The sequence below is a fragment of the Myotis brandtii genome, unplaced genomic scaffold (assembly GCF_000412655.1).
Source record: "Myotis brandtii unplaced genomic scaffold, ASM41265v1 scaffold110, whole genome shotgun sequence".
NCBI classification, from domain to species: Eukaryota; Metazoa; Chordata; class Mammalia; order Chiroptera; family Vespertilionidae; genus Myotis; species Myotis brandtii.
In genome coordinates, this window is record NW_005353753.1 from 2,167,174 (window position 1) to 2,183,647 (window position 16,474).

The 16,474-nt window shown below is 35.7% G+C and overlaps 1 pseudogene; it reads left to right on the forward strand.

The window, feature by feature from the left end:
• The first annotated feature begins 4,234 nt into the window (after positions 1–4,234).
• Positions 4,235–5,017, forward strand: LOC106726962 (annotated as a pseudogene).
• The last annotated feature ends 11,457 nt before the right edge of the window (positions 5,018–16,474 follow it).

The window sequence follows — 16,474 nt, forward strand, 5'->3', positions numbered from 1 at the left end:
TCATATTCTGGCAATGTTGGAAGCAAGAATGAGTCTTGTGTAAATAATCTGTCTTCTTCAGCTTTCTAGGAGTTTATCTGAACTATTATATTTTTTGTTTGTTTCTTCCATTCTCTTTGTTCTCATCTTCAGGAACTGTTATTATATAGACGTTCCCATTGAGCCTACCCCTCCACTTCTCTCATGTCATTTGACTCTGCATCCTCTTTGACTACCTTCTGAGGGAATCCATTGGCATTATCATTGGTTCACTCAGTTTTTAGTTAAATGCATTCTGCTATTCACTCTATGATTTTTGTAATTTTAGCAGTAATTTTTATAATTCTAATTTATTATTATTATTTTTTCTTAGTGCCAATCTTTCTAAGGATGCTGAACCCTGACAAATTTCTTTGTGGATGTTTATTATAGTTATTTAAAATTACTTTTTGACTTATCTTTAACTGTTTCTTGAATACAGACATTCTATTGGAATGTTTATTCTAAGCTCCATTTAAAATTATGTTTCTTTAGTGGAAGAAATCTTTTTCATCTCTACAGTTATTTTACCTCTCTAAACTTACTGCAAAAAATTCTCTCTTGCATTAGATTCTTCAAAGAGCCAGCTTTTGATTTTATTATCCTGCTAATGATCAATAAAGGAAGCCCGGCTTCTGTATGTGTGGGTGCGTGTTCTCTAGAATGAAGAGTCCTAGTTCTTCATTTTGTTTCTCATTATTTGGGGGCATGGCCTTGATTTCACAGCTTGTTTACTCAATTTACAATTGCCTCATCCATAAGAAAACTCAGTTCTATTTGGAGAACATAATGTCAATTTTTACCTCAGGGCAATTCTGACATTCACATGAAAGTGATAGAAATTCTTTTGATGTACATGACTCATCCATTTTCCCAGCCAACACTGCCTCTGATCATGTAGTGATATTGGATTTACTTTTCATGAAGCATATATATAGTATCCCTACAAAATGTATACACACTTTAATAGTTAATAGCTCAATTGATATCTCTCTTTTCAGATTTAACCAATTGGAATCAATAATGGCAGCCAAAGTGTGTAAACTTTTTTTTGGGACACCATATATATATATATATATATGAAATGTTTGTGTATTTATTTCCTCTGTAAATTTTGTGTGGTCATTCTGGCCCTGTTTACTTTGTATGTTCCAGAAATTCTTACTCTTCTTCTCAGCTGAGAGCATCATTATAGGATTTGCGATTCTGCTATTATTTTTACATTTCTTTAATAATTTCAAAGAAATTTTTTATAGAATTAGAAGAAATTCATGTGTTCATTTATCTATGTTTCTAAATGTAATTGAATTATATGATATTTTACTTACTGAAAATAATTATTTCCTTTAGGATGATAATTTCAACATGTTCTGTGTTTTGGATTGAATGTGTTTTTCCCAAATTCATATGTTGAAGCCCTAGCTCCAATATAATGGTATCAGGAGATGGGGCTTTTGGGAGGTATTTAGGTTTAGATGAGCTCATGAGGGTGGGGCCCCCATAATGGCATTTGTGTCCTTATCAGAAGAGGAAGAGACACTAGAGTTTTCTTTTTTTCCATGTGAAGATACAGGACAAGGATAGACATCTGAAACATCCAAAGAGGGCTCTCATCGAGAACTCAATCTGTGGCACCTTGATTGTGGACTTCTCAGCCTCCTGAATTGTGAAAAATAAGTATCTGCTGTGTAAACCACCCTTTCTATTCTTTTGTTTTGATGGCTGGAGCTGACTAACAGTCTAATACAAACTTTTTCTGAATATTTCTTAAATGTTTTAAATGATTGTAAAGCTATTTTATTTCATATGCCACTGGCTTAAATTTGTTTATGCACTCCACCATAAGAATCCTTCTAAGGCTGACTTTAATTTCCTTAAACTTCTTTATGGAAGGTATTGGAACAAATGATGAGATATTCTCTACTTACAAATGTTTCTGAGACTGTCTCCATTCATCATCAACTACTTGTGTTGTGTTGAGCAAGTTACTAAGCTCCCTGTGCTTTGACTTGGCACTTGAGTTAGATAGAACAGTGTCCTTCAAATTTTAGTATGAATTGTCTGGGTAGCCTGTTAAAATGCAGATTTTGACTTGTAGATCCTGGATATAGCCTGATAATCTGTATTTCTGGCAAGCAACCAGGCCATGCTGGTGTTCCTCTGTGGGCTGCATTCTGAGGATCAAAACTAAATGTATTCTAATTTCTTTTCAGCTATTTGCACACATCAATTAAACGAAGCTCTTAATAGAATACAAAGTGCCAGTCAGAAGCAGTGATTCCAATCTTATCTCCCTAGGATCTCTCTTCTGTTCTCAGGGCAAGATAATCTCACAGAGTAGAGGTGGCTGGTGATGGAACAACAATTATGATGTGTCTTGGACCATAGTTTGATTTCAACTAGGCTCCCATTATATTTGTCCTCCCAGCCCAAAGGGGATCAGCCTAGATCTAAAAAAGGGTCTCAGTGTGTCACGGGAGAGAGCAGAATGGGCACTGTGACTATCTCATGCCATCACATTGTTGTCAAAAAGAGGGACCTGGACCTTTATGGTTCGTCCCTAAGTGGTTACATTAGAGCAGATACTTTTTGCCTATTGAGTTCTCACCAATAAGACCTATTCTTCAGGATGAGTATCTTCCTTCCCGTTGGCCCAGCAGCTGTACCTTGCTAAGGGACATACATGTCTATCCCCTAAAAACAATTGTGGCTACACTTTGCTGACCAACTCAAAAGTGCGGTTTTCTAATCAAATTACTTATTGTTTGGAAACTGGCAAGAGCCTTGTTCTTCCTTTTTCTTTTTTCATTTCTTTATGGCAGGAAAAACTAACAGCAAATTTAAGACATTTATTTCTTATATATTTCAGACCACCAAAAATTATAATTTGAGTTTTATGTATTTCCTATATTGATGTATAAGTAATTTTTAGACTTGTATTTTTTATTCAACTGTTAAACTGTAAGTTGTTGTTTTGGGTTTTTTTGCAGACATTGTGCCTTTGTTTCTTTGATACAACATATAGTTTCAGTATAATATTCTATATACAGTGAGACTCACATTATATTTTTGATCAAATGAGCTTTATTTATTTATTTATTTATTTATTAATATATTTTTATTGATTTCAGAGAATAAATGGGAAACAGAGATAGAGACATCAATGATGAGAGAGAATCATTGATCAGCAGCCTCCTGCACACCCCACACTGGGGATTGAGCCCGCAACCCGGGCATGTGCCCTGACTGGGAATTGAACTGTGACCTCCTGATTCAGAGGTCGATGCTCAACCACTGAGCCATGCCAGCCGGGCTCGATCGAATGAGTTTTAGATTCCAGTTTAGTAAATATTTTCCACTGAGAGTCAATGTACACAGAGAATGACTAATGACTAATAATTGCCTGCTAAGTTGGCTATAACAATGGATAAATTATATTCTTAGGTTTTTTCTTACCTAAATGTTACAGAAAATCTATCTCATATTTTATGGTGATTAGTAGCTTTTGCCAGATGTGTGTGTGTGTGTGTGTGTGTGTGTGTGTGTGTGTGGTGTGAGAGAAAGTTCAAAATCAGACAGAGTCTAGTGTACTACAAGTAAGCAGAACTCTTGAAATAACTTTCTAAATGATACAGACTGTTTAAAATAATATGGTAAAATGGGATCAAGGTTAGTGGACACAGAGTATGGTAATAAATGCTAAAATTAGATCTCCAAGTTCATGGATGACAAATAATAATAGAATAATAAAATACATAGCATACATGAAAATTATTTTAAGTAATGGTAAGACATAGAAGGGAAGAGATCACACCATCTTTACTGGGGAACATAGACTCTACCAAATCCAGAAAAGTCCATGAATCATACCAAATTTATTTATTTTTTAAATTTACATAACATTTCCCCAGATCTCACTTGCTATAACCACTCTTTAGATACCACAGAGAAGTGTTAGAAAATCTCTTTCAGTTGAATAATCCTATGTTCTAAGTCATCTTCTAGACTGGATGGCCCAAGATAATTATTAGTAAAAATCTCTTCTACTGAGGTTAAAATGAGTAAACAGCAGGTATTCTCAACACTGCCTGCACTGCCTTCCTCTGAGTGTTCCTGGAAATGGCAAGCTCAAGTTCTGATAGCAGCGAGCATAAAATTTGAGGAAATCTCAGACTTATTGAGCATGAATTAGCTTATTGAGCATTGATTCCAGTTAATGAGGAATGTAATAAAGAACATCAAATGGAACCATAAAGAAAGTGCGAGTCTCACATTGATTCCGGTTAATGAGGAATGTAATAAAGAACATCAAATGGAACCGTGTGTTTCCTCAATCTCAGAAGCCAAATTAAAGACGCCTAGGGCAAATGATAAAGTTTATTTTCCTCAAACAAATGAACAATTCAAAGCTTGCCCACAGCAATCCTTTCCTTGTCAACCATTTTGCTTTCGATTAATAAAGTGCATCTCAATACTTTGCAGAGCTGGTGCCCACAATTGAATTTGAGTACCAATGGCAAGAAAATAGAGGTTTATATGAGGCTCAGGGAACATGCTTACTCTGAAGAAAAACAAGTGAGTGAGGAGTATGGAGACAGTGTGAAGAGCATTGCTGAGACACCACAGGAGGCCACACTGTAGTCATGTTCATGTCTGGGGGAAATGCAAGCTGATGACCAAGAGGGCAAGGAGTGAGAAAAGTTGTCAGATGAGTAAGAGAGAGGGAGGGACCGGTACAGTTGAAGGGACAACTTCAGCTCAGGAGGCCATGTTGGCAGCAGGGTCAAGAATTGCTTCACGAGCCATGCAATCTAAGGCTGCGAATTCATGCTCCATTCCTATTCCTGCTGAGAACTCTCTGTGGCAAACATCTGGTGTCAGGGGGTGTGTGGTCCATGGCAGACCTCTCCTGCAGACAAAAAGGGTGGGGTTCGCCTGCAGGTCCATGCAGGTCGGGCCTGGGTGTCTGACAGCGCCAAGAGGATCTCTCTCTGACTGATAGCCGCCTGCACTTGGAAGATACTATGTTATGCTCTGAGTGTGTTAAGAGGAATGAAAGGGTGATGGGAAGGTTAATTAAAACAAGGAGGAAAAAACAACCTGGTTTGAACACCCTCAACAAATAGTGGAGAACTCACAGCTCAATTAACTTGTAACCCAGTGATTGCTGCGCTCGGTCCTGAACATCCTCAGCGCTGACTGCAGCCTTGAGTACAGATGTTAATGCCTGGATTCTGTCCTTGAGGTTTGCCAAAAAGTGACCGCCACTGCTGCTTCAGGTGGTCAGCTATACAGAATATAACTTGGTTTTGTTTTAGTTAATAGTTCTTTTTCTTAGCAGTTTTAGGCTTTCAGAGAAATGGGACAGAAAGGAAGAGTTCCCCAATTCTTCCCCCAATTTCCTCTACTATGAACACCATGCACCAGAATGGTACATTTGTTGAACTTACATCGACCCATCATTATCACCGAAAGCCCGCAGTTGACACTAGGGTTCACTCTGTGTGTTTTACATTCCATTCTGTGGGCTTTGACAAATACTTAATGAGATGTATCCACCATTATAGAGTCATACAAAATAGTTTCACTGCCCTAAAAATTCTGTACTTCTATTTGACACTCCCTATTCCCAACCCCTGACCCACTGATATTTTTACTGTACCCATAGCTTTGCCTTTCCCAGAATTCCATACAGTTTGAATCATATGGTAGCCTTTTCATATTCACTTATTTCACAGCAATATGCATTTAAAGTTCCCCCATGTCTTTTTATGGCTTGGTAGCCCACTTGCTGTTGGCACAAATATTCCATTGTCAGGATGTACCATAACTTGTTTATGCATTCACATATTGAAGGCCATCTTGGTTGCTTCCAAAATTTGGCAATTATGAATAAAAGTGCTATTTTAAAAACTCTTTTACTATCAAAATGTCATTAGAATAAATGATACATTGGATAATAACCTACCCTTGGGCAGAAGAGGAAGGTAAATAGAAATAATAGAAATGGAATTATATCTTCCACCATTAACGCCCATGTTAAAATCTGTTTGTGCTGATTTGGAGGAAGACTGATTTGAACAAACAGCTTGTACTGAACTAAAGGGTAAGGCAAAGAGGAAAGCAGTGGGAAGAAAAACTACAGTGTTTGCTGCAGTGTGTCCTTCAATGAAGGCATCCCTGCTCAAGGTCTCCGTTCCTGACTCATCAGCTAATTCCCTTAAAGGCTTGGAGCCAGTGATTCTGTCTGCGGCAGGCAAAATTTGTCCGTGGTGGAGGTCAGTGCAAATGGAAGCATATGAGGAACATACTCCCACGCTCACATTTTTTTTTTTAATGAACATCTGTTCTCTTAGAATCAGGAGAGCTAATATCACGGGAAGTAAAGGCTATTTCCTAGACTGGTATGTTGCCCAATACCACATCCTGAGGTGCTGAGAAGAGAAAGGACAGCTGCGAAGGTACCAGCGCCAGCTGCTAGGAGCCTGTTTCCATGATTTTTATGATCAAATGTATGAAATTGGGTATGTAAGAGCTGCATGGAGACTTGAACTTCGAAAGCCTTCTTTAGAGAAATCACAGAGGCAGAAAATAAATTTATAAGAAATATAAAATAAAAATTATAATAATAAGAAAAAGTGAAATTCTTTCACTTCTTATTTTGTAAATGTTTACCAAACAGTGTGTAAACAGAATTTTGCTCTGAGTATTTGCAATGTTTTGCTTCTCTAAGATTGGTTCTCATAATCTAAGTTGATAAGAAGTTATTTTTTACTCTACAGTTTAAACATAGATCAAAATCTTGGAGTCATCTTGGACACTTTCCTCTGACATTCTAATTTGGATTAGTTATCACTCTAAGTTTCCTTTGATTCTATCCTTACAAGTACAACCAGTTTTCCTCATTTAAACAATCCTGGATGCTGCCATCAACTAAATTTTCTTAAAGCAACACTGTCTAAACATTCTGGCTCAAAATCCTTCAATGAATTCTCCTTGATTTTCAGTTAATGTTTAAACTATTTATTTTAGCATTTAAAGTCCTTAAAAATTTGCTACAAATTTTCCAATAGTGTCTTCTATACTTCCTTTACATAAATTTCATGTTCCAGGCAAATTGGAATATTTAATATGGCAGGAAGGGCCCTTCACAAGTCCATCTACTCAGTTGTACCACATGAACCGTGTGTTCTAGCCATGTAAAACCATCTATTCTTCCTCTAATGCTTCTGGAGGATTCATTTGTTTGTGCTTTTGCAAAATGTTGCTCACTCAAATATCCCTTTTCCTTTATATGTTTGAATTCTACTCATCTCTCCAAAACTAAATCAAGAACAGCTTGGGGACCCATCCATATTATCCAAGCAGAAATGATCATTCCATCCTTTTGACCATCCCTGTATTCACTGCATTTCTTTATAAGCATGCTTATGGCAATATACTGTGGTAATAGATTTACTTCTCTCTTTCTGCCCTCCTAGACTGATGAGCATCTTGGGAGCGAGAACACTCTTTCATGCATCTTTGTAAATCTCATGGTCTTGGCAGAGTTCCTAGCACACAGTAGGTTCTCAGAAAATTAATGCTGACTGTGTGACTATTTCTTGTTCCTTGGCATTTTTAAAATCTCAGTACCATAAGGACACATATGTAATACCTTAATCAATAAAGCAATTAAAAAAATAAAAATAAAATAAAATCTCAGTACTATTTTTGATGCCATTTCCTCTTAATAGAATGTTTTTTGACTCCCCCTCCGTGCGTGCTTCAGCTGCTCATATAAGAAAATGCATGGGCTTTGAACTGAAGCAGTATTTGGTTTGAGAGCCAACACTCTACTTCCAATCTGTTATATGCTTTCAAGGCCACCTATGCATAAATATATCATGTACTTAGCACTTGATGTCATATCTCTTTCTTTACATCATAGACATAGCCACCTGGCTGATAATCACATAACACAAAACCATATTTAAACAATATCTTTGTAAATGAATATGGGAGGTGCTCCATAACTGTTACTGAACATGAACTGATGGCTTTATTTCCATCTCTTGACATTTCACTACCTGGAACAGCTATGTGCCACTGACAACGATTAAAAACCTTATGAGTGTAGTGAAAGTGGGAAACCTTTTACTTGCACACTCCTTTTTGAGTTGTGTAAGCTTTAGTGTCTTTCACTGTTTAGTTATTTATTTCCTGAGAAAAATCTATATTTTCTCTGACCTCAATGTCGTTCTAAGTCAATTCTGAATCTGTAAAAATATTTCCCTTTACATCTTCTCATTTTAAGATTACCTTTCATATAGAATCATATTATAGGATCTAAGTCATCTTCAGTTATTTCTTCCTAGTCATATGCTTAGTTATTTCTGAATGAATTCACATAGCTTAAGCATAATATTTTCTTTTCTTACAGAAACTCTTTGCCTTTTTCATACCTGTTATGTTTGTTTCATTGCCCATTCATTAATATAACCTCCACATGTTAAGTAAGAAATTGATACTCCATTGGTCTATATATTTCAACCTAACATTTATGACCTTTTTGGGGATTTGATTCATATTAGCAATCTTATAGTCCTAGAGTATGGTAGAAGTAGAAAAATAAATTTTACCTGTCAGCCAACAGTTTCATATTTTCATCTCTGTATTTTTTAACCTTTTTTCATGGATATAATCCAATGCTAGTAAATTATGTTGCTATATATGATGAATTTTACATGATGTTGTAATATTTCAACTTCTAATAAATATACATAAACACCAGTCAGATGTTTTCCTCAATGAAGACCAAGACACACAATTCAATATCAATCTCTACCAGCCCATTCCCTCCATATTTCCCACCTTTATGGTACACATCAGTGTCTGGCATACAAAATAGTTTACTTATTTTTGTTTACTGTCTGTCTTTCCTCATTGTCATGTAAGGGGCATGTAGTCAGGGACATGAGACTATTTTGTTCTTTAATTGTTATATTATACTCTAGAACCTAGAACAGTACTTGACATAGAATAGTTCTACAATAAACATTTGTTGAATAAATGAATGAATTTAGTTTTTTGTTACTTTTATTTATTTCTAACCATGTCTTCCATATATTAATCATTAAATACCACTGTTGTTTTTCTCCTATTGATGAATTGCATCTTTTACATTTGTTTACACATTTCCCTGCCATTCTTCTAGTTGGTTATTTGTTCATTCTCTATTGAATATCCAAGATATTTTTTTTCATTATTTATGTCACTAGAAGGAAATTTTAGAAGGAACTTGGGATAGATAAACCAAATAAGTATTTTATTCATGTCTTGTGCAGAGAAAGCAAATGATAAGATCCAATAAATCTATGAGCCAAAAAAAGCATTGTACATCCCAGAAATGAGCTGGTATGGCCTCTGGAGTGAAGTGGAGTAGAGGAGAGAACCAGTTGGTACTTAAGCTGATTCCATTTGACTTATTAACACAACAGCCTTGCTTTCTCCTTAGGAATTACCATCATTTTCATAATTACAGTTATTTTATAACATGTTTTTCATTCACTGCTGATAGTTTAAGACTGGTTATTTTCAGTTTATACGTGTTAGATAAAATGATGCCATATGCCATGGTTCTTATGTCAGTCTATAGCAGAGGGTAGACATCGCAAAAATAATTTTTATAAATGCTTATGAATATAAAAAATCCTGAATTTTTAACACTTGGTAATTTTCAATGACACCCTTCAAAATTGTGAAAAGGATTCCTTGATTCAATTAATTTGATGTGTTAAATTTAAATACCAGGATCCAACAAATCAGGATTCCTTGCAAATAACTTTAGAGTTAGCCACATGAAATTCAGTAGGACTACATTAAACCTTTGGTAAGGATGCATAGTCCCAAAGTATAGCAAAGACTAAAAATTAAAATTAAGCACATTTACATGCATACCCAGAAGTAACTGATTTTCAGGGGTGCAAGTATGAAACACAGAAAATTCGATTTGTTTCTCTGCCAATTTCTTGCTATGTTTCTTCATTCAAGCCATAATTGCATTGCTAAAGATTCTACTGTGGCAAGTGAAAAGATGAATGGAATTTAGGTCTCTTTTGTGAGCTCTAAGAGGAAAGAGAAAGGACACAGTAAAGCTTTTATTGACCCAACTCCAAATCCAGTGTATCTAATTAGAAAATTGTTCATTCAGATGAAAGCCAAAAAGCATCTCAGCCTAATGTGGCTGAAACAGCAAAATCAATTCTGAGCACAACAGCTCTGTTTAGTAAATGTTTAAAGGAGGGAAAAAAAAGCCCTGCACAAATGAATAAATAATATTAAGAGTAAGAGTTATGTAGCCTTTGCCTAATACCCCTTTTATGACATGCTTTTTTATATGTTTCATTGCTGGCAAAATAAATATGAATTTGTATTCATTCATTGAAAAGAAAATAACTATCTTACTAAAACAGTGGTTTTAGTAAGATATAACAGTTATTTCTGATATCACAATTAACTTATGCCTCTGACCTAACCTTTCTTTCTAAAGACAAGATGGATTTACTGTCCCTATTAATAATATTTTATCTTACTTTCCTAGCATAAATAATTCTTGTGCATATTTAAGCTTCACCTCTGTTTTGATTAAACATTTTTATTTATCAATTATAATGGACACTCAATGTTATTTTAGGTTTAGGTATTAGACATTTATATAATTTACAAAGTGATCCTCCTGATACATCTAATCGTTTTGATTTTTATTGGCTGATATTTTGCTTACTGCCAATTTCAAAAAAGAATAAAGCAATATTTAAATTGATTTCTATGACTCATTTCAGGAAGAAAATATTTTTAAATGACTGATTATATGATGTTACAAAAGAAATATGCCAATGCACTTATATTTCTTATTAGCTTCATTGGACAATGAATCACAGTTTGTTAGTGATTGTCTAATATTTGTTATTAAAATTTTGCTGGATCCAGATATATGCAATATAAGTTATTTCCATTGTATATCTCTTTGTTATCCACATTTTGATAGATAAGATCTAGATTTAGTAATTGTCAATCAACATAAGCCTTTGAGAATGTCTTTATTAACAATCACTTCCTCATATTGTGCTTTATTGAAAATGTCATCTTACTTGATTTATGCTTTCATCGTTACATACTATGCTTTAACACCCGTACACAGAACGTGGTGTGAAGCATCGGACTAGGGTTTTGCCCCTGCTCACTCTCGGGCTAGGTCTTCTTGTGCTTTAAAGAAACTGCACAACACATGCAGTGGTCTTAGTAATTACGTACAGCAAAAATACTCAAATAGTTTATGCTTCAATGTTGTATTTCTGTGACAGACCCGTAATGATAGCACATGAAGTATGGAAAGGAAAACTAAAAAGTCTTATGTAGGATCAAACGCAACATAAAAATCTCCATGGCCATAAATTAAATAGAAATACACATGAATAAGATGAATTCATGGGTGTGCTGTACTACCAGCATCCTGAGGTAGTCAGGAAGTTACCCCTGCAGGGTCATATGAAGTAAGTGTTCTGTGCAAGATGGTGAGCCAAGTTCACTGCATGAATATAGGGGTTTGATTGGCACTGTTCCCACCTCCCACCTGTGAAAGAAATCTGAAAAAATTTTCTAGTTGCTTTCTGTTTCTATGTGGTATAAGAAATGGCGAGCCTGGGGACACACGAGGAAATAAGACAGGATCATCAGCAGGATAGGAAAATTATTTGCCCCCAGCTTCGTGAGTTGATAGCTGCAAAATGTATAATGCCATTGCATGGCAGAAGGACCGCACTTTCATTTTACTATCTCGTCCTGGACTGAGGATCTAAAGATAAATTTCTGTGACCTTGCAGGAGTTGACTCCAAGCTTCTCCTGTTTTCCTCCGGATGCAGAATACAGCAGGCTCACAGCTTAAGACTATGGCTTTATTGGAGGGCAATTGGAAAATCTGAATGTGGATGATATATTAGGGGTGACAATGGCATTATGTTTATGTAGGACAATGTTCTAGTTCTTAGGAGACACATGCTGAATGAAATATTTAGTGTTCAGAAGGCAATGATGTCTGCAATTTCCAGATGATTTAGCAGAAAAACTACCTATCTGCCTTTTATCTATCATCTATCTATCTATCTATCTATCTATCTATCTATCTATCTATCTAATTTATCATCTATAATTTGTGGAGATATGAAAAAGTGTGGTAAAATATTAATATTAGATAAATGTAAATGAAGGGATATGAATATTTATTATAGCAATCTATGTAGATTTGAAATTATTTAAGATAAACTAAAGAAAACAAACACAAAATAAGACCTCTAAGGTCTTCTGACATGCTTCTTTTTTCCCCCCAGTTTCTGGCCACAGCCTACTTTCCAGGATAAGCAGGACTAAAGCCTCAGCCAACATAGTGACCTCCTTCTTTTGCTGCTATCTCAGGGACATGAAAAGCTCAAAATGACCAGGTGCTAGTCTCAGATTCAGGCTCAGTGGAGTGGCCACTATATCCCCTAGTACAAGTATTTTCCTTGGTATCTTCTCCACAAACAAATATTTTTAAAGGACAGTTTGCCAGGTATATGATTCTTGGTTGATAATTTTTAAATTAAAAGTCTATAAGGTAGGAGCATTTTAGTTCCAATGTTTGGTGAAAAAGGAAGAACTTAGAAATCTGAGCCAAAGTGTATGGAGAATGATGGACAAAGGATCTATGTCCAGGGAGCAGAACTGGCCTATTTAAGGAGTTCTCCCTTTTCAGGGTAGGTGGATCTCAAAATGTCTACCTAGTGCATAGCAAAATTTTATATACCTAGATGTGCTGTTTATCCCCTCTCTCCAGTTCAGCAAAAATCTTGTATTTTTTGAGACCATATCATTTCCATGTCTCATTTTTTAATGGGTGTGTGTGTGAGCAAAATGACATCTCTTTTTAGTTCATATGTTTCACCTCAAAAGGAGTCATTTCTTAATGTGATGTGGATGGCTGTGAATCATTTCCTAATGGGGGACCGTGCATCATCCAGAGGTCTGCTCCTCAAGCTTGATGATGTGCTGGTGGGACTTGTGGGTTATCTCAACTGAATGTATTTTGAAAGCAAGAAGTGTTCTAAATATGGCTGACCAGAAGGTTAGACTGTGGAACTCATTGGAGTTACTCATATATTCCAGTTCTACTCCTTTATAGTATATGTTAGGATTGGGCTTCCCTTTCTATATGAGTGGAAATGACGTGTATCTTTAGGAGTCACTGCATTACTCACTACTATCTTGTCCCTCTACCACAATGATTATAAAAGATGTTGAGGTGTACTCTTTATTAGACTGGATCTCTAAAAGATATGCAATGAATAGTATAAGCAAGAAATAAAGTTTTGTAATGTCAGAGACACGGAGGGTCAATATTTTAGTACTGCATTTTAAACGAAGTTACACTGGTGTTGATACTACCTAAAATTGAACTCTAGCCTCAAAGGGATACACACAAATAAAACCCTCAGAAACAGAGAAGATATGGTAAGAGAGCTGATGGTGAGCACTGAATTTGTTAAAAAACAGATTCAAGACAAAATACTGGTTGGAGATTATGGTTTACAAAGAGAAAAATAAATACTTGAAACCTTAATAATGTAAAAATCATACAATTACCAAATTTTATGGATAAAGGAACAGTAAAAGTATTTTATTAATCTATACTAATAAAAGGGTAATATGATAATTAGACTGGACGTCTTCCGGACATCCTTCTGGATGTTCTTCTGGACAAAGCCATGGTGGTGGGGGTCGAAGCAGAGGCAGTTAGGGGCGATCTGGCAGGCAGGGGAGAGCAGTTAGGGGTGATCAGGCAGTCAGGCAGAGTGGTTAGGGGCGATCAGGAAGGCAGGCAGGTGAGCGGTTAGGAGCCAGTGGTCCCGGATTGTGAGAGGGATGTCCGACCTCTGGTTTAGACCCCGATCCTGCAGAGGTCCTGGATTAGAGAGGGTGCAGGCCAGGCTGAGGGGACCCCCGTGAACGAATTTCGTGCTCCAGGCCTCTAGTATCTTAATATTTTGTAACAGAAAGTAAAATAATAATGTGTAAATTAAAATATAGCTAAAATGACTCAATTTATAACATTTGAGAGGATATCTCTTGAAAGAACATTCATTTAAAGTTTGGAAATTTCTTTGTTTTTAATTGAGTTTTTCTTCTGTTAATTTAAATATAATGCAATTTAAATAAAGTTTAATTAAATTATTCAGTATAATGGTAAATATAGTATATTCTAGGTTTTATAAAATCATATCCAGCCCAAGCTGGTTTGCCTCAGTGGGTAGATCGTTGGCCTCTGGTTTGATTCTGGTCAAGGGCACATGCCTGATTGTGGGCTCGATCCCCAGTAGGGGATGTGCAGGAAGCAGCCAATCAATGATTCTCTCTCATCATTGATGTTTCTATCTCTCTCTCCCTCTTCCTTACTCTCTGAAATCAATAAAAATATATAAAATCTTATCCACCCATCCATTTACCTATCCTCCATATGCTCTCCATTCATATATCCTTCTATTTATATATTCTTCTATCTATGCATAATAGTGTAAATATATATCTGAAATGTTATTCATAGTAAGGTAATTACAGTAATTTATAGATAGTAGAATTTTAGTGATATTTTCCCATATATTTTGTTCTTTTCTTTAATGAATATCTTCTTTCTATCATTTTTGCAAAACCATAAATTCTTAAATTTTAATTTTTTTAGAGGCAAATATCTTGCCTCAAATACTTCAAGAACATCACTTAGGTAACATAAAATCAAAAGTTCCTTTTAGATTTCACTTCCCACCAAAATTACTTTCTCTTCAATGATAGTGAAAAAAGTGAAAAATAGTGAAAAAAGACTTTGAGGTGAAATAATAGAATCTGTTGGGTAGGGTACAGATCCAGTGTTTTAATTGTTCAATAGAATACATGGCAATAATCATAGAAGAAGGGATTGGGGAAGTGAGTGAAAGCACATATTTGCTTAAAGCCACATAGAAACTCAGGCCTTGGAAATAATTATTCTCTAAGACTTCATGATCTTCCCTTCACACCTAATTTATCAATGAATACATCCATATTTTTAATCACTGGATTCAGGAAATTGAATTATTACTAGTCTGGTGATTAATTTTTTCCATCCATCTGCTAGTGTATTGTCATTATTATTTGAGCCTAGCTCTATGATAACAGACATTAAAAAACACTTTCATTAAATTCAGGCAGTGATTGTATAAAATCTTAAAAAATAAGTGCTTGAACCAGATTCGTTCTGTGTTAAAATTAAGGCAAAATATGAAATGCAATATAATTAAGTTGAAATTGAAGTACACTTTCAGAAACAGTGGTGTCTAACGATGTCTCCAAGTAGCAGCACTCTTTCTTGGATGATCTTTTGGTTGAGATTGAATCCAGAGAGATTTCTGGTCTAATGGATACTCAAGCACTAGTGCGGTGGTGATGTTTGTTTAATTAGTGTGACTTAATCTACTCCAGGACAATTTCAATGCTTAAAGTGCGCTTGTCAAGCTATTCAATTCCCTGAGCATCTTTGTTATTTTAGAATAAACTGTTGACTTTTGAAGTCACAAAACAACAGTTGTGGTTATCAGAAAAAAATACAGTTAGATTTCTTTATGGTCTACTAAGAACATCCAACTAAAATAAAAAAGCTATACTATTTTATGAGAACCTTATCTGCTTGCAATAATATGCTTAAAAAATGAATGAAAAGCAGCCTCTTTGTACAACTAGTCTTTCCACTTGCTAGCATGAACTGAACAAATGATTTAAGTATTTTTAAAACAATTTAGCCATTTAGTATATATTTGAATATCTAATATGTATGCATGGTCTCCTGGAGGGGCACAGATATGTGATCTCTCCTCTCCAAGCATTTGCCATCCAGCAAGGTCCTCCACATAAATGGTACAGACCAGCTTACTACAGGCTCCCATAGTGTTCTGTCAGAGCTTTCACAGCGCCTATTCTTCATCATGTTCTTATTTTAAATACTTTGTTAAAAGCCCACCTTGACTGCTGGGTCCTCTCAATGAGGGTGGGAGCAGTGCCCCTTTTGTTAATGGCTGTATCCCTAGTGCCCACCACAGTGATGGGCACATCACTGACACATTAGCCATACATTTTTGACTAGTTTATGCAGATTTGGGATATGCTACAGGAGAGGTACAATCTAAAGAAAGGCTACTGAAGATATATGCGTTACTACATAGAATCTTGCCAGTTTGGAAAGAATGGTTCAGATTAAATGCATTGAAACTGGAAGAGAGAGAAGAGCTAGGCCAAAAAGACAGAGCATGTTTAATGTTCTGAGGCGACTGAGGAGGGAATATTTATGAAACGGTGGATTACTTGGATCCATTGGAACACCAGTTAGATGTCAGGAAATTGGGCCCAGACTCT